General features: G+C 41.1%; 1 pseudogene; it reads right to left on the bottom strand.

The window, feature by feature from the left end:
* Window positions 1-24,646, bottom strand: part of LOC132637603 (butanoate--CoA ligase AAE1-like) — a 105,748-nt pseudogene extending 81,102 nt beyond the window's left edge.
* Window positions 24,647-26,124: the final 1,478 nt, after the last annotated feature.

The raw sequence follows: 26,124 nt of genomic DNA, 5'->3' as shown, positions 1-26,124 counted from the left end.
CTATAATGTAGATGTAACGATAATGATGAGGATAGTAATGATGATGAGAGTAAAATGAGATTAGAGATGCTTACGAGCTATTATATATGTATATGTGTGCCTATGAAGGGCTATGATAAGACCCCGAGCTTATGATGCCGGGTAAGAATATATGTATACGATTACGAAACGCGCGCACACCTCTGCAGATGGTACGGATGACCCTGATGCCTTGGTAGGGCCAGGTATGTATGATCTTGAGCCTTAGTTGGCCAAGTATGTATGAATCACCGATCCTACGAGGTCGGGTATGATATGTAAATACTATGTATATGATATGACTATGTATACAATATGAACATGAATGTGATAAGACTATGTACACATGACACGTATTAGAAATGAGAAGTCCCTATGGAAAAGCAAGTATGTACCATGATGATGATAATAATGTCTCCCTTCCTATGCTATTTCAAATGTTGCTTATTATGCCTCTATATCGATGTTGATCACGCTTTACATACTCAGTACATTCTTCGTACTGACGTCCTTTTGTTTGTGGACGCTGCGTCATGCCCGCAGGTGCACCGGGAGACAGACTTGATCCATAGCTGCTTATCCAGCGATTGCATAGTAGAGCTCTATTTCTTCGGAGCCAGAGCTTTTGGGTACTCATTCTTTTGTGTATATAATTATGGGCATAGCGGGGTCCTGTCCCGCTCATATGATATGTCATACTCTTAGAGGATCGTAGTCATGTGTATGTGGGTAGAGATGTTTGGCCATGTCGGCCTATGTTTTGTATATTTTTTGTTGGCCTCGTCGGCCTTGTACATTTGACGTGGCATAGATGCCAATGATATGTTAAATGATGATGGTCGTCCAGTGGGACTAACATGATTAATGACCAAAATGCTTGATTTGATTTACGGTTCGCTTAGATGTTATGTCATGTACGATAAGGGGTGCCCGGGTGGGGGTAGCACCGGGTGTTTGTCGCGGCCCCCCCTAGCCGGGTCATGACAGGTGATCTATAAGGTGAAGTGTGCTGCTCGTCATCATCTGCCCGCCATCTACTCGTCCGGCCTTCATCCTCTTCCTCATCTGAGTCCGAGGAATGTAGATAACCGGGCAAATCCTGGTTTACCGAGGTCCAGGATAGAGAGCTGGAGTAATCTGTAACATTTACCGGGGTAGCCGGTCTAACGTGGTGCTTTGCCATAGGAGTAATTGGTACGGCCTCGGGGACCGCCTCCCTAGATATCAAAAACTCTGGAGGAATTGTCGCTGGGTCCTCCGATGGGTCAGTCTCGATAGAATAACTGAGGCTCCTCCTACTCGGTCCTGGAGCCTGGGGTTCTGAATTTACTCTAGGGGCCTTCTTAGCACCCCCACTATCTGAAGCCGACCTCTTCAACTCTCGCCAATCTGCACCTACCTACAGGAAAAAGGTCAGAAACAATCTTTCCTAGATTCTGGCTCTATCGCACGATCTAAGACAGAAGGAAAGATAACATCCAAAATGTCCTGTAGCTTCCTGTTTATAGATGTGGTGCACAACACACCGATAAACAAGAATCTACTAGACACGGTCTGTAGACACTCCGAGGATGAACCGCTCTGATACCACTTTTGTCACGACCCAACCCCGTGGGCCATGACTAGTGCCCGAGCTAGACACCCATATGTGTACCTGTTAGACATAGTCAGACTGACACTATAGACAACACTCAAGCCGACAAGGCTACAACTACATGTCAATAACATATGCAAGCCGGCAAGGCTGCCACAACAAACGGAAATGTTCACAACAAACTATATATACACAACTGATCATAATATATGTACAACCCACACACACATGTCTACAGACCTCTAAGAGTATCAATAGTGAAATATGACGGGACAGGGCCCCACCGTACCCATGGACAAACATATATATATATATATATATATATATACATCAGAAGATCTGTACCAAAAGTCTAGGCTCCGGGACAATGGAGCTCTCCCAGATGGCTGAATGGAAATCCTAAGCTGGGGGATCACCGAATCGAGTGTCAGTACCTGCGGGCATGAAACGTAGCCCCCCGAAGAAAGGGGGGTCAGTACGAGATATGTACTGAGTATGTAAAGCATGAAATACAGTAAAGAGGATCATAACTAAAATAGGGAGTACAGGAGACAAGTATACCCGGCCCGGGACTCGGTGAAAGACATATTGAGGCATGCACGAGCAGAGTAGTGAGCAACCATATACAGACTAAATCATCATTAGAGACTCAAACAGAATAAGTAGAATGAATTAACACTTGAGTATCAATGGCGACAGTCATATCAAGTATCCCTCGAATGTCATTATGGATTATAGCAAAAGGAACTTCAGAAATCATAGACACTTATCAAAACCATATGAAATAGCTTATGGAAATAAAAAACATAATCATCCTAGTGTCTCTAAGAATAGGAACTTCTTTGGGATCATATATACGTCGTCTGTTTGTTTCATAAAGATCATGCCAAAAAGAAAGAAGGGTTATCTTTAAATACCTGTAGGTTAAACGTAATCAAGTGCGCTTCGTCGCCCCCTTTAGCCTATTCGATATGACAGTAACGCTATCGTTAGTAAACTATACTTTCTAGCTTATAAATCTGCAACCAATTACCTATAGGAATCATTCTTCAATTCATACTTTCTTGATTAGGATTTTTATTAGTTAAGAACTTAACGGAAATTGGGTAGCATTTCCCCTATATGACTCGCCTAACCCGAACTTCCAATTAACCTCCTGTTATCACAGCAATACCAACAACGACAGTAATATAAATATTCATATAAATCCTTACAATCAATCCCATAAACAACTTAAACAGTCCAATAACCTTTCTTAATCCTTTTCCAATCCAAATCATTAACATTTAAGATCATACGCCAAACAGATCAACATACACTTTATATACGATACGTTATACACTTGCTTCTTCCAAATTTAGGAGCCATATCAACGACAACACGACAACAACATGAACAACAACATATGAACATAAACCACACTTTTAATCTTTTCAACTCAACAATTCCATATAATAGCTACAACTCCTAATAATAACGAATTCATGCAATTTCTTACTCCCAATTTCATCTAATCCAATTTTAATCCCTTCATTACAACACCATTAATACAATTACACCATAAAGTGAGAAAATCTTACCTTAATTTAATCGGAGGAAATTCTACACTTATTTGCTCCAATTTCACTATTTCTTTTTCCGCAATTTAATACCCAATGTTGCTATCACCTCCTTGAACTTGAAAATCACCTTGGAACTTAATCAAAACAAGCAAAATTAATTTTTTTTCTCATCAACCATGGCTGGCCGAGAGCTTGGCAGCCATGGCAATGTCCCTTTTTATTCTTTCTAGCTTTCTAATTGCAAAATGAAAGTGAATTGCCTAATTAGTCATCAACTTAAGTATATATATATGGTGTCTCCCCCTTGGACACGTGTTTCCCCCTATGACTCACCAATTTTGGTTTCTTGATTTTTTTTAATTAACTACGGGTGGGGCCCACTCAAAGCATAATTAACTTAATTAATCTTAATTAATCACTAATCCCTACTTAATAATCTAATCATAGTTAATTAGTCCCTAATCTCCAATAATATTTCTATACCAATTGAAATTTATAAACAACTCGCACTAATTAAAATTGAGAATTAAAAGTCCATATTTCATATCTCAAAATAATCCCGTCCTTAACTTATGTCGATTAGCTTGCGAATAATTCGACGTACAAAAATACGGGATATAACAGAGACCCCCAGTACCCCGATGCAGCCAGTGCGATAGATTGCATCCCGGACAGTGTCGCCAGGGTTCGGACGCTTGTTATACTTGCGGCCAAGTTGGGCACATGATAAGAGATTGCCCGTCGATGAGTGGTAGAGTTGGAGTTCAGCCTATAGGTTCAGCGGCTGGTTCTTCCTCAGTGCGCCCGGTAGGGCAGACTCCCCAGATGTCAGCAGGCCGAGGTAGAGGCAGAGGGGCAGCATCTACTTCAGGTGCCACTCAGCCCCGGGTATATGCTTTAGCCGGACGACAGGATCTCGAGTCCTCCCCGGATGTGGTTACAGGTATATTGTCTATATTCTCCCGTGATGTGTATGCATTGATAGATCCCGGTTTTATATTCTCTTATATTACTCCATATGTTACTGGTTGTATTGGGGTGACACCCGAGTCAATTAAACCTTTTGAGGTACTCGCTCCGGTTGGTGATCCCGTGATAGCAAGGCAAGTGTAAAAAAATTGTGTCATTGTGATATGTGATCGTCAGACCAAAGCTGATTTGATTGAGCTGAAAATGATAGATTTCGATGTAATCATGGGTATGGATTGGTTGGGCTCGTGTTATGCAAATGTTGATTGCCGCACAAAAGTGGTTCGATTTCAATTTTCGGGAGAGCCCGTGCTTGAATGGAAGGGTAATGCAGTATCTCCAAAGCGTAGGTTTATTTCCTACCTTAAGGCAAGGAAGATGATAGCCAAGGTTTATATTTATCATTTAGTTCGGGTTCATGACACCGAGTCAAAGCCACCAACTTTCCAATCAGTCCCGGTAGTGAATGAATTTCCGGATGTATTCCCAGATGAACTTCTAGGTCTTCCTCCGGAAAGAGAGATTGACTTCGCCATTGATGTGTTGCCGGACACCAAGCCTATTTCTATTCCTCCTTATCGAATGGCTCCGGCGGAATTAAAAGAGCTAAAGGCACAGCTGAATGATTTGCTTGAAAAGGGGTTTATTAGACCCAGTTCATCACCGTGGGGAGCACCAGTCCTGTTTGTAAGGAAGAAAGACGGATATCTACGAATGTGTATCGACTATAGGCAGTTGAACAAGGTGACGATAAAGAACAGATATCCTCTTCCGAGGATTGATGATTTATTTGATCAGCTACAGGGTGCCAAATGGTCTTCAAAAATAGATTTGAGATCGGGTTATCATAAAGTGAGAGTTAGAGAAGCGGATATTCCCAAGACGGCCTTCAGAACGAGATATGGTCACTATGAATTCCGGGTGATGTCGTTTGGGTTGATTAATGCTCCGGCCGTGTTTATGAATTTGATGAACAATGTATTCAGGCCTTTCTTGGATTTATTTGTGATAGTGTTTATTGATGATATCCTGGTGTATTCTCGCACGGAATCAGAACATGCAGATCATTTGCGAATTGTTCTTGGCATTCTTCGAGCCCGAGTATTGTATGCAAAATTTTCAAAGTGTCAGTTCTGGCTAAATTATGTGACATTTTTAGGCCATGTTATCTCAAATGATGGCATTCTAGTTGACACTCAGAAGATTGAAGCTGTGAAGACTTGGCCAAGGCCTATGACGCCAACAGAAGTACGTAGTTTTCTGGGTTTGGCAGGTTATTATAGAAGATTCGTAGAGGGATTTTCATCTATTTCAGCCCCATTGACTAAGCTAACCCAGAAGTCAACAAAATTTCAATGGAACGATGCTTGTGAGCGCAGTTTCCAAGAGTTGAAAGACAAATTGACCTCAGCTCTGATCTTAACACTTCCAGAAGGGTCAGATGGCTACGTGGTATATTGTGAAGCTTCCGGTGAAGGATTAGGATGCGTATTGATGCAGCATGGAAAGGTTATTGCATATGCCTCAAGACAATTATGGAAACATGAAAGGAATTATCCGACTCATGATCTCGAATTGGCTGCGGTTATTCATGCCTTAAAAATATGGAGGCATTATTTGTATGGGGTGCATGTTGATATCTACACAGATCATAAATGTCTTCAGTACATTTTCAAGCAAAAGGAGTTGAACCTGTGACAGAGGCGGTGGTTAGAATTATTGAAGGATTATGATGTGAACATTTTGTACCACCCCGGAAAAGCGAATGTAGTAGCCGATGCGCTTAGCCGCCGATCAATGGGCAGTTTATGTGAAGTCCCTCCGGAAAAGAAAGAGATGGTTCATGAGCTCCACCAATTAGCTAATCTGGGAGTATGTGTGATTGATTCAGGTAATGTGGGGATTAGTATCAATGATCCCACAATTTCATCCTTGGACATGGAGGTGAAAGAACGACAATATGAAGATCCTAAATTGTGTCGTTACAAAGACACATCTCATGAAAAAAAAAGTCTTCATTCGAAGTTTCTATGGACGGAATTCTTAGATACCGAGGCAGACTATGTGTGCCGAATGTAGCAGAATTGCACTGACGAATTCTAGAAGAAGCACATTGTTCCCGGTATTCCATTCACCTGGGTGCGACTAAAATGTGTCGTGATCTCAAGATGATGTATTGGTGGGATGGTATGAAAAGAAACATAGCCGAATTTGTAGCACAGTGCCCAAATTGCAAACAAGTAAAAGTTGAACATCAGAAGCTAGGAGGCTTATTGCAAGCAATAGAAATCCCTACTTGGAAATGGGAAGTGATCAACATGGATTTTATCGTGGGATTACATCGTTCCCGCGGCAAGTATGATTCTATATGGGTGATTGTGGATAGATTTACTAAAGCAACCCATTTTCTCCCAGTTAAGACTACATACTCAGCCGAAGATTATGCGAGGTTATATCTCAAGGAAATTGTGCGCCTTCATGGTATTCTATTATCTATTATCATAGACAGAGAAGCACAGTTTACAGCCAAGTTTTGGAAGTCCTTTCAAGAAGGTGTAGGCACCCAAGTGAAGCTTAGCACCATATTTCATCCACAGACCGATGGACAAGCCGAGTGTACTATCCAGACCTTGGAAGATATGCTACGAGCGTGTGCTGGATTTCTGTGGAAGTTGGGACGATCATTTATCGCTAATCGAATTTGCATACAATAATAGTTATCATTCCAGCATTCAAATGACTCCATACGAAGCTTTGTATGGAAGAAATGTAGATCCCCAATTGGATGGTTTGAAATAGGAGAAGCACAACTAGTAGGCCCTGAATTAATTCAACAAGCGGTGGAAAAAGTTAAGGTGATCCGAGATCGATTGTTAACAGCCCAAAGTCGCCAAAAGTCTTATGCAGACAATCGCCGACGAGACTTGGAATTTCAAGTTAGTGATTGGGTATTTTTGAAAGTATCGCCAATGAAAGGGGTGATGAGATTTGGTAAGAAAGGGAAGCTACGTCCTAGATACATTGGACCCTATAAAATTATCCCCAAGGTGGGTCATGTAGCCTATGAACTGGATTTGCCTTCGGAGCTTGAATCAGTCCATCCAGTCTTCCACGTTTCGATGCTCCGCAAGTGTATTGAAGATCCCACAGAGATTGTCCCGATAGATGATGTGCAAGTGACAGAAAGGCTAACCTATGAAGAGGTGCCTATTGCTATTTTAGACAGGCAAGTGCGAAGACTCCGAAATAAAGAGGTAGCTTCAGTTAAAGTCTTATGGAGAAACAACAATCGGGAAGAAATGACTTGGGAGGCAGAAGAGAAGATGAAGTCCAAGTACCCGCATTTATTCCAACCCCCAGAGGAGATTCAAGATGAAACGCCAATGATATGAGGTATGTATGCTTATTTTTCCTGCTTTTGGTCGTGTGTGGCCATGGATATGTCGATGTTATGATGTAGCCCTGTGAGGTGATGATATTATGGGTTGTTGTGTCAGGTTGGTAGTGCCAAATTATAGGGGAAACTCTAGCGAAATTTTCATAGAATCCTGAGTGTTTTAACATTCAAGGACGAATGTTCCAAAAGGGGGGAAGAGTGTTACACCTCGGAAATTTCTCCGTGAATGTACAATGAATAGACCAACGAAGAGTATGAGTGTACGATGTTTTACTAAGAAGGGGATGACTACTTATGAGTTTTGAAAATGTGAAAGTTGCAGATTTACACTTCGGCCCAGTTGGTCGTAAAATTGAATACGGCCCGTAAAGTGGTTTATGGACCGTAAACTGCTATCGTCTTCCAACATTCTAAAACTTCAACTTTCTGCCAAATGTCTAAATGGTTAAATACGACTCAGAATACGGACCGCAAATCGAAATACGACCCGTAAACCGTGATCGTTAATCACCATGATTTCCAGTATACCTCTCTGGTTTTGATATGCTTAAATACGACCACGATATATGACCCATAAACTGGAATACGGACCGTAAACTGGGTTTCGACCACTGTACACTTCAGTCACTGCTCATTCCAGATTAGATTTTAAGTCATTAAAAGGAGACCTAACCTCATTCAATTCATTTCAACTCCACGATATTTCTCTCAAGAAGCCTCTAGAATACTCTCTACTCTTCATCACAAGAGAACCAAAGGAAATTAGTGATCAACTACATAAAACCCACGAAATCAAGTGCAAGAATCGCACTAAAGTTCATCTTTCTCAAGGAAACCCAAAGGAAGTAAAGTAGGGTTTTGGTGCAAAAGGAGTAATTCAATTCAAGACTTTATCAACCATCATCTAAGGTACGTTTCATGACTAAAAAATGTTATTTAAGGTATTGGAAGGTTAGGATACTTGAATTGTAAAAAGACATAGGAAATGGGTCATTCGTAAGTGAATAATGTCATGGTTGGATAGTAGTTGGATTGGATTATGAATGATGGAGTGTTGTGATTATGAATACATTATAAATGAAATTTAGGCCACGAAATAAGTATTAGATATGAGGAGACGCGATAGTAAGCTCTAACCACAAATGTGGAGAAATTGAAGAAAAATGGTGGATTGTGGTTAATGTATATAAATGATGATTGTTGATTGCGATATTGTGAATGTTGTTGTGAGCATGTGGGAGTTGATATAGAATGTGGGAAAAGTAGTATAACCAAAGGAAGTGTCGCCCAATTTTCCCTAAAAACAGTAGCGCGTTCTTACAGTCGATTAACTAACGTAAATGCGAATTCTCTTTTGAAGGTAGAAACGTGGTATCGAAGGAGAACAAGCGAACGATAGCTTAGTTAAATGCCAAAGGTATGTGAGGCTAGTCATTTCTTTCTAATGGCATGAATCTCCTAGCATAATTTTTCTTCCTCTTCATGAGTTCCGATATTCCGGAAAGCTAAAAGCCTATATCTATGAATGGTAATATAAGATAAGAGATATGATATGATGATCTTAAAATGGCATGATGTTATTTATCGCTCACACTCACCTTATATGTTAGTTCCTTCAAGGTGAGGCAGAATGTTAATGATTACTCCATAATGAAATCGGGAGATCACGACCTTACGTCACCCCGGTCGAGTAATATTTTCCATAAGCCTTATGCATATATTATTATAAGTATGTTACGATAAGCATATTATGATGAGCATGTATGATGATGATATAACACCGCACCTAGTTAGCCGGGAAGTCACCGCCAAGGCGGGCAGCTATACGATACACCATGGCCAAATGGCATGGGCAGAAACCACTAGTGGGTGACATAAGATGATACCCCGGACGCGGGAGGCCTGGACGCAGTCTAATGTTATGATTATCACACCGATCCGATATGGACGGGTAGCTTATACATTATTACACCGTACCTATATGGGCGGGCAGCTTATATATTTATGCACACATGACATGATGATGACTATGAGTAAGCCGGCATGCATTACTTCTTTTACACTTGATAGTCAGATACAGCTATTCCATATTGATACTTCTTGTATATCATTGCCATATTTCCTTGTTTATGCCTCTCACACTCAGTACAATATTCGTACGGACGTCCGTTTTCTTTGGACGTTGTGATCATGCCCACAAGTAGACAGGGAGGAGAGCTCAACCCAGACCAGCAGTAGCTGTCAGCTGATTGAAAGCACTCCTTTGTTTGGAGGTGCTTATGATGATTCTTTTGTGTATATTCATGTATATGTATCTTTGGGCATGACGGGGTCTTGTCCCGTCCTTATGTGTAGCACTCCAGTAGAGGCTCGTAGATACTCAGTGTGGGTTAGATGGTCTCACGAGATGCTATTATATGTATATATTATTTTATTATGATGGCCGAGAGGTAAATGTATATAAAGTATTTATGTTTCCATATAAAATATGATTTTCTTGTAATTTGAGTATAAAGTTGATAAAAGAGCATTAAATGAGTAAGACGAGTAGTAGAACGAGTGGTGCTCGGTGGTTAACCCCGGGTACCCGTCACGGCCCCTAGCTGGGTCGTGACAAATAAACAGGAGGCTCCACGACATTTAGGAAAAATGACCATCTTTCATCCTAAGAGATCGTGCGATAGAGCGGTGTTATAAGATTTTCTCCTCTTAATAGTGTGCTATGATTTCAAAAATGCCGCCAAAGGGAAAAGCTACAGCCGCCCAGAAGGGCAAGACTACGATTAAAAGGCGGGTAGAAAGAGAGTCGCCAATGAATGTAGAAGAGAGCGAGTCATATAATGAGGCCCCATATAATACTTCCTCCACCCCGCCCAATGTAGAAGAACAAGGAGGAGCTTCAGCTCCAGTTCCTCCACCGGTTGCTTCGGGTCAACAAGTGACCGAGGCTATTCAGTTATTGACACAGTTAGTTGCCGCCCAGGCACAGCGGCAGAATGCGGGTCCAAGTGATCGGGCAGCTAGTACTAGAGCCCGTGATTTCATGAGCTTGAATCCTCTATAATTTTTCGGGTCAAAGCCGAATAAAGATCCGCAAAGTTTTATTGATGAGATGATGAGGACGTTGAAGATTATTCATGCCTCCGAAATTGAATCCGTAGAGTTGGCATCTTATAGACTCTGAGATGTGGCGGTATTATGGTATAATAATTGGATATCGCCAAGGAAAGAGAATGCACCTCCTCCCGTTAGGCAAGAATTTGTGGATGCCTTCATTCGCCATTATTTGCCACCCGAGGTCCGTCGAGCTAGAGCGGATAGATTTTTAAATTTGAAACAAGGAAATATGAGTGCCCGGGAGTATAGCCTTCAGTTTAATTCATTCGCTAGATATGCTCCGACTATGGTGGTTGATATGGGAGATATGGTGCACAGGTTTGTGAGTAGCTTCGGGCCACATTTATTCAAGGATTATTTGACGGCTTCGTTGCAAGATGGGATGGTTATTTACCGAATTCAAGCCCATGCCCAAAATTTCGAAGGACAATAATATCCACAAATGGGTGATAGTGATACTAATAGGAGGCAAAGCAAGAGGGCCAAATCTATGGGGGCAGGTAGTGTTTATAGAGGGGGATCGAGGCAGAACTATTCCAGACATTCAGGCTAGTCGGTGACTAGTGCACCTCCACGATTTGCAGATAGGATATTTGATAGCTCCGTTCTTTCAGGACAAGGTTAGAGTTCGAGAGCTTCGGGTTCTCAGTTTGGGGGTGATCATGGTCAGAGGATACCACAAGTGCCGCGATGTAGTCAGTGTGGTAAATTACATTCAGGGTTGTGTCGCCAGGGCACAGATGCTTGCTATGTTTGTGGACAGACTGGGCACTTGATGCGAGATTGTCCCTCGAGGTATGGTAGAGGTAGGGTTCAGCCCACAGGATCAGCGGCTGGTTCTTCTTCAGTGCGCCCAGTAGGGCAGACTTCCTAGATACCAGCAGGTCGAGGTAGAGGCAGAGGGGGAGCATCTACTTCGGGTGCCACTCAGCCCCGTATGTACGCTTTAGCCGGACGACAGGATCTTGAGTCCTCCCCGAATGTGGTTACAGGTATATTATCCATATTTTCCCATAATGTGTATGCATTGATAGATCCGAGTTCTACCCTATCTTATATTACTCCGTATGTTGCTGGTCGTATTGGGGTTCGCCTCATGTTATACAAATGTTGATTGCCGAATGAAAGTAGTTCGATTTCAATTTTCGGGAGAGCCCGTGTTTGAATGGATGGGTAATACAGCCTTTCCAAAAGGTAGGTTTATTTCCTACCTTAAGGTAAGGAAGATGATAGCTAAGGGCTATATTTATCATTTAGTCCGAATTCATGATACCAAAGCAAAGTCGCCAACTTTCCAGTCCGTTCCGGTAGTAAATGAATTTCTAGATGTATTTCCAGATGAACTCCCAGGCCTTCCTCCGGAAAGAGAGATCGATTTCTCTATTGATGTGTTGCCGGACACTAATCCTATCTCTATCCCTCCTTACCGAATGGCTCCGGCAGAATTGAAAGAGCTAAAGGCACAGTTGAAAGATTTTCTTAAGAAGGGATTTATTAGACCCAGTTCATCACCGTGGGGAGCACATGTCCTATTTGTAAGAAAGAAAGATGGCTCCCTACGAATGTGCATCGACTATAGGCAATTGAACATGGTAACGATAAAGAACAAATACTCGACTATAGGCAATTGAACATGGTAACGATAAAGAACAAATACCCTCTCCCAAGGATTGATGACTTGTTTGATCAACTACAGGGTGCCAAGTGGTTTTCCAAAATAGACTTAATATCGGGCTATCATCAATTGAGAGTTAGAGAAGAAGATATTCCCAAAACAACTTTTAGAACGAGATATGGCCATTACGAATTCCGGGTGATGTCATTTGGGTTAATTAATGCTCCTGATGAATTTGATGAATAACATATTCAGGCCTCTCTTGGATCTATTCGTAATAGTATTCATTGACGATATTCTGGTATACTCTCGCACAGAATCAGAACATGCCGACCATTTACGTATTGTTCTTGGCATTCTTCGAACCCAAGAATTGTATGCAAAGTTTTCAAAGTGCGAGTTTTGGCTGAATTCTGTGACATTTCTGGGTCATGTTAATTCAGATGATGGCATCCGAGTTGACATTCAGAAAATCGAAGCTGTGAAGGCTTGGCCAAGGCCTACGACGCCAACGGAGGTCCGTAGTTTTCTGGGATTGGCAGGGTACTATAGAAGGTTCGTAGAGGGATTCTTGTCTATTTCAGCCCCATTGACGAAGCTAACCCAAAATTCAGCTAAGTTCCAGTGGAATGATGCTTGTGAATGCGGTTTCCAAGAGTTGAAGGACAAATTAACCTCAGCCCCAGTCTTGACATTCCCAAAAGGGCCGGATGGTTACATTGTATATTGTGATGCTTCCGGTGTTGGGTTAGGATGTGTGTTAATGCAGCACGGTAAAGTCATTGCTTATGCTTCAAGGCAGCTGCAGAAACATGAAAAGAACTACCCAACTCATAATCTCGAATTAGCTACAGTTGTTCATGCATTAAAGATGTTGAGACATTACTTGTATGGTGTGCATGTTGATGTCTATACAGATCACAAGAGTCTTCAATACATTTTCAAACAGAAGGAGTTGAATTTGCGGCAGAGGTGGTGGTTAGAATTATTGAAAGATTATGATGTGAGGATTTTATACCACCCCGGAAAGGCAAATGTGGTAGCTGATGTGCTTAGCCACCGATCAATGGGCAGCTTATGCGATGTTCCTCCGGAAAAGAAAGAATTAATTCTTGAGCTCCACCAACTGGCTAATCTTGGAGTACATCTAATTGATTCAGATAGTGCAAGAGTTGGCATTAATAATCCCACAGTTTCGTCCTTGAATATGGAAGTGAAAGAGCGTCAATATGAAGATTCTCAGTTGAGCCATTACCGGGACACACTTCATGAGAAAGAGAAGTCCCCATTTGAAACTTCGATGGATGGAATTCTTAGATACCGAGACAGGCTATGTGTTCCAAATGTTGCAGAATTGCACCGTCGGATTCTAGAAGAGGCTCATTATTCTCGGTATTCTATCCACCCAGGTGCAACGAAGATGTATTATGATCTCAAGTTGATGTATTGGTGGGATGGCATGAAGAGAGATATAGCAGAATTTGTAGCCCAATGTCCAAATTACCAGCAGGTAAAAGTCGAACATCAAAAGCCAGAAGGATTATTTCAGGCAATGGAAATCCCTACTTGGAAATGGGAAGTGATCAACATGGACTTTATTGTGGGGTTACCCCATTCCCGAGGCAATTATGATTCTATATGGGTGATCGTGGATAGACTCATGAAAGCAGCTCGTTTTCTTCCGGTCAGGACCACATACTCAGCAGAAGATTATGCAAGGATGTATCTCAAAGAGATTGTGCGACTCCATGGTATTCCGATATCCGTCATCACAGATAGAGGAGCGCAATTTACAGTCATGTTCTGGAAATCCTTCCAAGAAGGTCTAGCTACTCAAGTAAAGCTCAGCACGGCATTGCATCCGCAAACTGATGGGCAAGCCGAATGTACTATTCATACTTTGGAAGATATGCTACGGGCATGTGTACTAGATTTCGGTGGTAGTTGGGATGATCACCTACCCCTTATTGAGTTTGCATACAACAATAACTAGCATTCCAGTATCCAAATGGCTCCGTATGAAGCTTTATATGGAAGGAAGTGTAGATCCCCGATTGGATGGTTTGAAATAGGAGAAGTACAACTAATAGGCCCTGAGTTGATTTAGCAAGCGGTAGAAAAAGTCAAAGTGATCCGAGATCGATTGTTGATAGCCCAAAGTCGCCAGAAGTCTTATGCGGAAAACCGCCGGCAAGACCTAGAATTTCAAGTTGATGATTGGGTATTCTTGAAGGTGTCACCAATGAAAGGTGTGATAAGATTTGGCAAGAAGGGAAAGTTAAGTCCTCGATACATTGGACCCTATAAAATTATCCGCAAGGTGGGTCAAGTAGCTTATGAATTGGACTTGCCTTCAGAACTTGAATCAGTCCATTCAGTTTTCCATGTCTCAATACTCCGCAAGTGCGTTGGAGATCCTACGAGGATTTTCCCAATAGATAATGTCCAAGTGACAAAAAAACTAGTTTATGAGGAAGTGCCCATTGCCATATTAGACAGGCAAGTACGAAGATTTCAGAATAAGGAAGTAGCCTCAGTTAAAGTCTTATGGTGAAATAACAACCGAGAAGAAATGACTTGGGAAGTAGAAGAGAGTATGAAGTCCAACTACCCGCATTTATTTCAGTCCTCAGAAGAAATCCACGATGAGACACCAGGATTATGAGGTATGAATGCTTTCTTTTACTCATATGGGTCGTGTGTGACCAACTTATATTGTTATTATGTTGTAGCCCTGTGAGGAAATGTTATTATGGGTTGTTGTGACAGGATGGTAGTGCCATATTATAGGGGAAGCTATGGTGAAATTTTTATAGAATTCCCAAGTGCTTAACATTCGAGGACGATTGCTCCAAAAGGAGGGAAGGATGTTACACCCCGGAAAATTTTCTGTTAACGTACAGTGAGTAGAATAACGAAGGGCACGATGCATGTGATATTTCGATAAGAAAGAAATACCATTTGATGATTTTAAGTAAGATTTCAAAGACGTAGAAGGTAGGAGACGAAAGTAGTCAAGGAAAGCAAGATATATGTTGCGTACCGGACAGAGTTTATGAGTATCGAATTAATGATGGCTTAGTAATGTTTTGGAGAAGAATTATAATATCCCTAAGATTGTTAACGAGGTGTTAAACAAGTATCAAGAAGGTCCCACGAGGATTTGAGATCCAATGAAGTGACGAGAACCAAAATCAGAGAAGAGGTGGATTATACGACCGATTATACGGTCCGTATAATGGTCCGCAGAACCATCACAGTGAAGGTCCCTCACTGATGGGATTATAAGATCACTTATACGGACCGTATAAAATTATACGGACCGTATAATGTGTCGTATAATGGTCACAAAATGAAGTTGTTAATGGGCTGATTTCACGGTCACTTATACGGACCGTATAACATTATACAGACTGTATAATGTGTCGTATAATTGACACAGAAAAGGATGGTTGATGAAGAAATTTCACGGTCACTTATACGGACCGTATAAATTTATACGAACCGTATAAGAGTCCGTATAATAATGTCGGGACAGATTTTTAAGTTATAAAAAGAGCACCCAAGTTCATTTATTTCATTCCCATTTCTCCTCCACGACTCAAGACTTCTCTAGAAGCTTCCACACACTTCATATACAAGAATCCAAGTGAAACCAAAGATCCACTTCATGAAACCCACAAAATTAAGTGTAAGAGACACATAAAAGTTCATCCAAGCCAAGGAATATCAATGGAAGTGAATTAGGGTTTTGGTGCAAGAGAGATATTTCAACTCAAGGCTTATTTCTACACTATCTAAGGTGAGTTTTATGGTATTTCCATGTTATTTAAGGTATTGAAAAGTTGAAACACTTGGATTGTAGAAGGAATTAGAAGATGGGTCATGAATGTGGGAATAGTGCCATTTTTGGGTAATAGTTGGGAATGAATCATGAATATTGATATGTTGAGATTGCGATTACGTTATGAATAATGTCAAGAGCATGATAGAAACATTAGATGAGAATGAATGTAATGTTGTGCTATGATCATGATTATGGATGACCTTGAGAGGAAATTGTGGGGATTGGATAATGATGAATTTGATAAAAGTCATTGATGATGATATTAATATGATATTATTGACGTTTTGGAGTTGATATATGATATGGAGAAAGTAGTATAAATAAAGGAGACGATGCTCGAATTTCTCTAGCTTAGTTCAACCACGCTTATGTTATCAATTGTCTAATATGAGTATGAACTTTCTTGAAGGTACAAACGCAAGCAACAAAGAAGAACGATCAAATGACAGACTAGCTAAACGAAAGAGGTATGTAAGGCTAATCCTTTCCTTCTAAGGCATGAATTTTCCTAATTCTCTATGGTCTTCCTATATAATGGCAATTATGAGTCCATGACTATACAGAGCTACATGCGCACATGACAATGAAAGGAGATACGTCACAAGTATGATAATGATGATGATGATGATGAATATAAGTATGAAGAATCCTAGAGCAACATAAGATGTCCATGAAGCTAATGTTCCTAAGTATAATTTCATTGATGATTTTCCTTGTGCACACTCACCTTAAAATGCTTGTTCCTCCAAGGTGAGACATGACGATTATGATTACTCCATTACATAATCGGGGGTTCCCGACCTTATGTCACCCCGACATAGCTATGGTTACCTCTAAGTTCTAATGTAGGATTAATGATGAATGTATGAGGATGTTAAGCTATGATAAGATTATGATATGCCTATGAGATGTGTAATAATGATGAGATTAATGATTGATTGTATGACGATACGATTCCACCGTGCCTAGTTGGTCGGGCATGTCACCGCGATGGCGGCTGCATATGATTCCACCGTGCCTAAATGGCCGGGCATGTCACCGCTAAGGCGGGCTGCTATATTTACACCGAACCTAGAGGGCCGGGCATGATCACCACTAGTGGGCGGCATATGATGGTTACCCGGACGCGGGTTAACGATGATGATTTATATGATACAATGATGTATGCGCTATGATGATACATGTACTACGGTTATATATATATATATGATATACGTATGAAGCATATCCACCCTTAAAAGTTACGTAGGTTGTATCTTCATCCTATGATTTATGATTTCTCTATCATGTTCGTTTCATTCATGCCTTACATACTCAGTACAATATTCGTACCGACGTCCTTTCTTCTTGGACTCTGTGATCATGCCCATAGGTAGACAGGGAGGTGATCCAGACTCGTAGAAGTTATCAGCAGATTTATAGGAGCACTCTATTTCTCCGGAGGTGCTATTTGGTTTATTCTTTTGTGTATATAGGTACATATGTATTTTGGGCACGACAGGGTCTTGTCCCGTCCATATGTCTAGTACTCTAGTAGAGGCTCGTAGATACGCATGTGTGGGTAATGTGGTCTCACGATGTTACTATTGTATATATGTATTATTTTGATATGCGATGGGCTTATGTATATAAAAGTAATTATGTTTCCAAATGAAAAATGGTTTTCCTACAATTTGAGTATTATTTTAATGAATATACGCTCAATGAGTATGATAAGCAATAGAATGACTGGTGCTCGTTAGTTAGCCTCGGGTACCCGTCATGGCCCCTAGTCGGGTCGTGACAACAGGTTATCTTTATCTCATGTTATTTTCCTCATCTCTTGTTATGTTGCATTCATGCCTTACATACTCAATACATTATTCGTACTAACGTCCTTTCTTGTGGATGCTGCATTCATACCCGCAGGTTCAAGTAGCCAGACCAGTGACCCAGCCCAGTAGGTCATCCACTCAGCTGCAGTCAGTGCGCTCCACTTGGTTCGGAGCTGCAGTATCTTTTGGTATGCTATTCTGACATATATATATATATATATATATATATAATGGGTATGTAGCGGCCTAGTCAGCTTGCACTGTTGTCCTCAGCACGTATGTATCTATGTATATATATATATATATATATATATATATATGTTGGTTGTGAGTTCTTGATGCAGAGTCTATTGTGTTAATCTTACAGAAGTTAGTATAGCGCAGTTATAAGCTATATATGGGCCACCATGTTGCTTAGTAAGATGCAAGTACGAGTTTAGGGGTGCTTGGTCAGTAGTGGTCGGGCACTCGTCACGACTCATCGATTTAGGTCATGACAGTTTCCTCTGAACATTACCTCACCCATGGTTTTTGCATGTGGTGATATGCTCTTCATTGAACCTACGACTTTCATATCTACTTCCTCCATACCAATATGGTGCAATCCTTGGCGAGCCTTGATTGTTGCCTCCTCATCAAGTGACAAAGAGTTCATTCAGGTTTCCAAGTGCAAACCGTTGCAGGACCATGTGTATCAGTTAGACCATATGAGTTGAGCTTCTCCATCTTGGATAGCACTTGCAAAGGAGGTGGTTCACCGCCAGTCATTACTGATATCTTCCTTGGTAGTGGCCTCTGCATATTATGAGGTGCGTTTATTATCATGTCTAAAACTGTAGGCGCAGCACCCATGTAGAAATTCCTGCATCAGTAACATTTCTAGGGCAAACATTTATGCCACCTTGTGCAGCCACGCCCCAAGTAAGACACAATCTATTGACATGAAACATATGAACAATCCACAAGTAGACAAGCATTTATGGCATTTCATTGAAATGAACTATAGATAGAGAATTAACATATACTCCTCTATGACTATAGACTGTCACACCCTAATCTCACTAGGGTGTGATGGGCACCCGATCCTTACTTAGAGCCGAGCGAACCCTCTGACTCTTAATACATACATAACCTCTTTAAACTTTTAAATCAAGTAAACATGAAATACATAGTAAGGCATTCAGAAATATTCTTTTTCTTTGTTCTCAAATCAAACAAAATCTGTAATCATATGGAAATTTATCACATAACACAGAATGACGCATTGGCTGATGGAGCCGCTTCCAAAATTGACATTCTATACCCACGACTCTGTCTGCAAAGTCTTTAACTCCGAACAAGACACCATAGCATAATACTCTGACCCGACAACACTCCAGGGGCAAGTGGAGCTTGCCGCTCCGCTGGAACATCTTCTATAATGACTGCTACTTATCTGGGTGTACCTGCGTGGCATGAAACGCAGCGTCCACAAGGAGGGACGTCAGTACGAGCAATGTACTGAGTATGTAAGGCATGAATGATAACATAATAATATGGACAGAGCATGAACAACAATATAATAAGGAAATATGGAAGATAAAAGAAAAGGTGTAACTGTAGCTGCTTGCCTCTTAAGGCGGAATCATGCATGCTTACTTTTACTTTCATGCATACATAAGCTGTCTGAGTCAAATATCATCATTAGCCCGCGTCCGGGCCTCCCACGTCCGGGGTAATCATCTCACGCCGCCCACTAGTGGTGCTGCCCGTGCCATATAGACACGGTGTTATTATCCATAAGCCGCCCGCCTTAGCGGTGCTGCCCGGCCATATAGGCGCGGTGTAATCATCCATAAGTCGCCCGCCTTAGCGGAGCTGCCCGGCCATATAGGCGCGGTGTAATCATCCATAAGCCGCCCGCCTTAGCGGTGCTGCCCGACCGTATAGGCGCGTTGTAATCATCACAACTTAAGCATGCATAAGAGCCCAATCAAAAGCTATAACTCCATCGTAGTGACGTAAGGTCGGTAACGTCCGATTACATTATGGAATAACCATGTTCGCTTTGTCTCACCTTTAAGGAACAATCATTATAAGATGAGACTAGCAACGAATAACAACGTTAAGAGAACATAGAATAAGATCATAAGTCTCTTGATGCGTCACTTCATATACATATGCACATAGAACAAATTTCCAAGACTCGATGGGTACGTACATAAATTGACACTTGAGAGTCATAAACGCGTTTCAAGTCAATCCGAGTTAGTATGAAAAAGTTATGGACGTTTTAGTACAGAACCTTCTGTGAAGGTTTCAGTTTCAGAAGCTATTTTTGGAAAATCAAAGCAATAATCATATCAAGTACCTTTCGAATATCGCTATGGATCAAATCAACATAGAACTTTTGGAACCACACACTTGTACCAAGACATAGCAAAATAGTTCTTCGGAAGTCAAGAACATTAGCCATCCTAGTGGCTTTAAGAATAGGAGGTTCTTTGAAATCATACAAATGCTTTGTCTGTTTGTCTCACAAAGATCATGCCAAAAGAAAGAAAGGGTAAGCCTTACATACCTGTTCGACCGCCTATAAGCTACACTTATTCGTCCAAGCTTGTAAGTCTACATTTAAAAGGATTCATACTGACGTTAGACTCTGTCATCGCACATTTGTACCATATTTCAAATTATACTATTTTATATTCTGCCAAAAATCGGGCAGCATCTCCCCTGTTTATATGCCTAGCCCGAATTCCAATTCAGCAACCATCAACATCAACAACAATACCAATAATATTAACATCATTTCCAATACCGACGTATGCCATAAAACAGCCCGCACACTGTTTTCTAAATTTCTCAACCAACCAAATTTGCGATATAGCTAATTCATAATTTTATTTCCGCAAAGACGTCGAATTTAATACCAATAACATCAATACTTACATCCTACAAGATAAATAAATAAATATACATTTTATCCTAAATTCTCCTCAACCCTCAAACCATAATCCAACCACACCGATAAACGAATTTATCACACTATTTTCTCCGTTCTAGTTCGTTAAAACTCTAAATAAACTTGCTAGCAATGAAAAGAAACCTTAATATTACCTCAAGTGTGCAGCCACCACGTCCACCCTCTTCTTTTTGGTTGATTTGTATTTCAAATTGAAGACAACGCGACGTACAACACTTTTCTCTTCATGAGCTTCGGGATTCGGGTCTCAGATTTCGATCAAAATTTGTTTTTCTTCTCCAAGACTCTTTTTCTCTCTCTATACAGAATTTTCTGGGTTTTTGGTCTGAAAAATGAGGAGAAAGGGCGGAAATCTCATTTAAATAGGCATGGGTCATGGGCCTAACCCGGTTGGGCCCGGATTGGGCCTAGCCCACTGACCTTTCTGCCTTAAAAAGTCCATATCTCCTTATCTCGACGTCGCCTGTGGACCCACGACCTATGGTTGGAAAGATAATTCAATTATCTACAACATTCATTCTGGGGGATTTCCCAAATTCCCAAACACCGATGGGGTTATGGCCTCCCGAAGTGAGATCACCCAAAAACGTAACTTAAAAATATTTGTTTGGAGGGCTTCCACTTTGATTTGGCTCATGGGTTCTTCTTGAGTTGTGCTTAACTTCACATATGTGGTTCATATAACTTTTCACGTGTTCCTAAAAAAAATCTCGATGTGCGGACCCCACCTCCGCTTACGACTAATCCAACGTGCAAAAATACGAAATATACTACTATCAACGTGAGTTTAAATTTTGTAGTAACAATGTGATTGTCAATGTCTGAGGAAGCACATGTCACGCTCAGGCTCTGAAAATGCGGGGTATAACATCCTTCCCCCCTTTGGAACATTCGTCCTCGAATGTTTAAACCAATTTCGTATTCTGTCCGTAATCCCCTTCTCGGACACATCCCATTATCGGATCATCCTTCCTTTAATGCGATCATAATCGATACATTATGGCGTTTATTTTCTACGGCTTGATTATTTAGTCGTCCAGCTCGCGCTGTTTTGTAGCCTCCCTTTACTGGGTGATCACACCATAATCAGCATCGTAGTTATTCCAATATCTCGTCAATATTTGCCCCCTTCATTGGAATATCGTTCAATTCCTTTTATTCTTCACGAATTATTTTCCGTCCAATCTTAAAAGACACCCTTCAATCACTCTATTCCTTTCATCGATTCACTTGATGTCCGTACTGAAATGTATAATGATAACAACTATATCATTTTCATATAACTCCCACTTTTGTCTTAGGGTCTATACGTGTCATATCTTTGGACTCATCATTTCGATCTCTACACTTATGCTTTCCTTACTTGCTTCCCCCCTTTTAGGGTCTTACTTATATCCTTCGCAAATCCATTGCCTCACCTCCAATCTTGAATTCATGTACCCTTTTTTTTTCTATACCCATATCGTTTTATAATTAATCCTTTGTTCCTCGCACAAGGAACCTTATTCTTAACGCAGTACCGCTTTGCTTTTCAAAATATATTACTTCTATACAATCCACTCTTTGCTTCAAACCCTTATCATACTCATTCCCTCTTATCCTTATTATGCTGATCCTTTTCCTAACAAGGTCTTATAAGCTTTCTTATCCACTGCTTCTTGGCTCGCTTATTGGTGTCACACTTGCATTCACTCTCTATTCACATAGAATATGTCACCTCTTTAGTCGTTTCCTCGCTATACTTTACTTACTGTATATTAGAGTTCTCGCTACATTCTCATTATATCCCAATCATAATCAACTTTATAGAGTACCACTCCTTGTTCTCATTCGTAACAGTGCGTATAAAACTGAATAAACCTCGGGGGGGGGGGGGGGGGGGGGGGTAAGCATACTTAACCTGTAACTCTTTCTGATTGACCTTATTGCACTTACCACATAAATTGCCTTACCAGGTTATTCACATTCGGTTCTGCTTCTTTCTGATATCTTTCTGGTATGCCGATATGTTTCGAACTCCGGCCCCGAACTAATAAATTTCCCTTCTGGAGCTTGAGAGCATCATAATTCCTTTCAAGTTCAATACGTTCTTCCCCCCTTTTAAGGAGGTCCTAGTACATCAATAGCTTTCCCATATCTGAGGCAACCATACCAATATGGCCACACATTTATTCCTTTGTATCCCTCTCGAGAGCTAAGTCTCTTAGCATCCTTGCACGGTCGAACCATTCCTTCTCTTACTTCTCACTCCTCGTCATAGTCACTATCCTCTTAGTCCCACTCATTGAAATTCGTTTCTAACCCCACACCTTCCTCTTTGTGTTCCATACTACCACACTTTAATCCTTTTTACACGCCTACCTTCAAATATTTACCCGAGTGGCCCCGTGTCTCGTGCTCTGCCTGTCGTCTCTCTTGGAGGCCTTACTCACTCCTGTTTCCTACCCTTTTCACTTTTTCCGACATTTTGATCTCCTTACCTTCCATTTATTCTCTTTCTTTCTTTTTCAAATATCGTTGTATTAGAATTTTCCAATCTTAACCTGTAGTGAAAATAACATCAGCTTACCTTATAATACTTGTACCATATCTTTTCTTGTTACTTGAACTTCGGTACCCTTGCTCGATTGAGGCCTTGCATACCGTAGCACCGGTCGCTGGGACACACATCACATGCCCACCAATACATTCACATGTGGGATATCGTACGCATTCATATATATATATAATTACTATCAACTAGCCCACAAAGTACTTCCAAACGCTATTCAAGCCTATCCTAATTCCAGAGTTGTGATGCACTTCCTGTCTCTCCACCAGTCTAGTCTGCCTCGTCCTACGCGTCGTCTTATGGTCTCCAACCATCCCGTATACTCTAGTTTCCCTTAGGCTACTCTAACTTCTCATTTGTCTCTTATGTCTAAATTTATAGGATTTCTTGCGCACTTCCCAGGGGGTCACCCATCCTAAGATTTCTCCCACCTTAGCACGCTTAACCTCGTAACTTCGATGGAATCCGGTGCCTTAATGCTGATATAATCGCGTCCACTTCCTCGCATAACCTTTATTACATGATCTGGAGCAAGTCGAAGTCTTACAGATTCCGAAACATTCTCGTAACACGTCTTTCTCTTTACAATTACTATTTTACCCTTTTCAATCCTCAATATTCACTTTTCACTTATGTGTGTACTACTTTTCGTCCTAGATTCCTAGGTTCCCGATAGTAGTGATAGCACCTTCATCACCATTACTTATAAGTACTCAGGTATCAGTCTGTTTGGATTCCCACTCACCATTTTTATATCATAATCTACAGCAAAACTGATTGTCGACTTTCTCCGAATCCTCCAACAGACCTTGCTCCTACTAAACCTCGGATGTTATCCATTTTAATCCTCTGGACTGCTAATCGTCTTTCCCGCTATTATTCTTCATGCCATGACCAATCCATAACATTTCTGAAACAACTCATCCCACTTATTGTCCACTTACAATATTTCCTTTCCACGTTCCCTCCTGTTAGGTGTACCTAGTTAAATGACCTGATTTTGAAAAATTCTGACCGGGTCTCCTTTACAATTCTTACTATTCAAAATCTGTATGCAGCAAATATCAATAATGCCTCACAGAGCATACAACTTTATAACACATTCCAGCCATCCAGAGCTTCCAATTTCAGGTAGCAGAATAAATATGTCAAGACTTGCCTCTATGACTTCCCATATCATCACTTACCTTCCCCCATCGATACTGTGCATTTGCTAAAATCAAGGGTTAGTGCCAAGAATCTCATTTCCTATGACTTGGCTCTATCGCACGATCTAAGACAAAAAGAAGGTCAACAATCCTTAGATGCCCTGCAGCCTCATGTTTATAAATGTGGCCGGCTTCACACCCATAAACAGGACTCTGCTGGACACGACTTTGCAGACAACCCCTAGGACAACCTGCTCTGATACCACTTTGTCACACCCTAATCTCACTAGGGTGTGATGGGCACCCGACCCTTACTTAGAGCCAAGTGAACCCTCTGACTCTTAATACATACATAACCTCTTTGAACTTTTAAATCAAATAAACATGAAATACATAGTAAGGCATTCAGAAATATTCTTTTTCTTTGTTCTCAAATCAAACAAAATCTATAATCATATGGAAATTTATCACATAACACAGAATAACGCATCGGCTGATGGAGCCGCTTCCAAAACTGACATTCTATACCCACGACTCTGTCTGCAAAGTCTCTAACTCCGAACAAGACACCATAGCATAATACTCTGACCCGGCAACACTCCAGGGGCAAGTGGAGCTTGCCACTCTGCTGGAACATCTTCTATAATGACTGCTACTCATCTGGGTGTACCTGCGTGGCATGAAACGCAGCGTCCACAAGGAGGGATGTCAGTACGAGCAATGTACTGAGTATGTAAGGCATGAATGATAACATAATAATATGGACAGAGCATGAACAACAATATAATAAGGAAATATGGAAGATAAAAGAAAAGGTGTAACTGTAGCTGCTTGCCTCTTAAGGCAGAATCATGCATGCTTACTTTTACTTTCATGCATACATAAGCTGTCTGAGTCTAATATCATCATTAGCCCACGTCCGGGGTAATCATCTCACGCCGCCCACTAGTGGTGCTGCCCGTGCCATATAGACACGGTGTTATTATCCATAAGCCGCCCGCCTTAGCGGTGCTGCCCGGCCATATAGGCGCGGTGTAATCATCCATAAGCCGCCCGACTTAGCGGTGCTGCCCGGCCATATAGGCGCGGTGTAATCATCCATAAGCCGCCCGCCTTAGCGGTGCTGCCCGGCCGTATAGGCGCGTTGTAATCATCACAACTTAAGCATGCATAAGAGCCCAATCAAAAGCTATAACTCCATCGGAGTGACGTAAGGTCGGTAACCTCCGATTACATTATGGAATAACCATGGTCGCTTTGTCTCACCTTGAAGGAACAATCATTATAAGATGAGACTAGCAACGAATAACAGTGTTAAGAGAACATGGAACAAGATCATAATTCTCTTGAGGGGTCACTTCATATACATATGCACATAGAACAAATTTCCAAGACTCGATGGGTACGTACATAAATCGACACTTGAGAGTCATAAACGCGTTTCAAGTCAATCCGAGTTAGTATGAAAAAGTTATGGACGTTTTAGTACAGAACCTTCTATGAAGGTTTCAGTTTCAGAAGCTATTT

Source organism: Lycium barbarum, chromosome 4, assembly GCF_019175385.1.
Source record: "Lycium barbarum isolate Lr01 chromosome 4, ASM1917538v2, whole genome shotgun sequence".
Classification (NCBI taxonomy): Eukaryota; Viridiplantae; Streptophyta; class Magnoliopsida; order Solanales; family Solanaceae; genus Lycium; species Lycium barbarum.
Note: the sequence above shows the minus strand (reverse complement) of the source record. Positions and strands in the feature narration are given on the sequence as shown.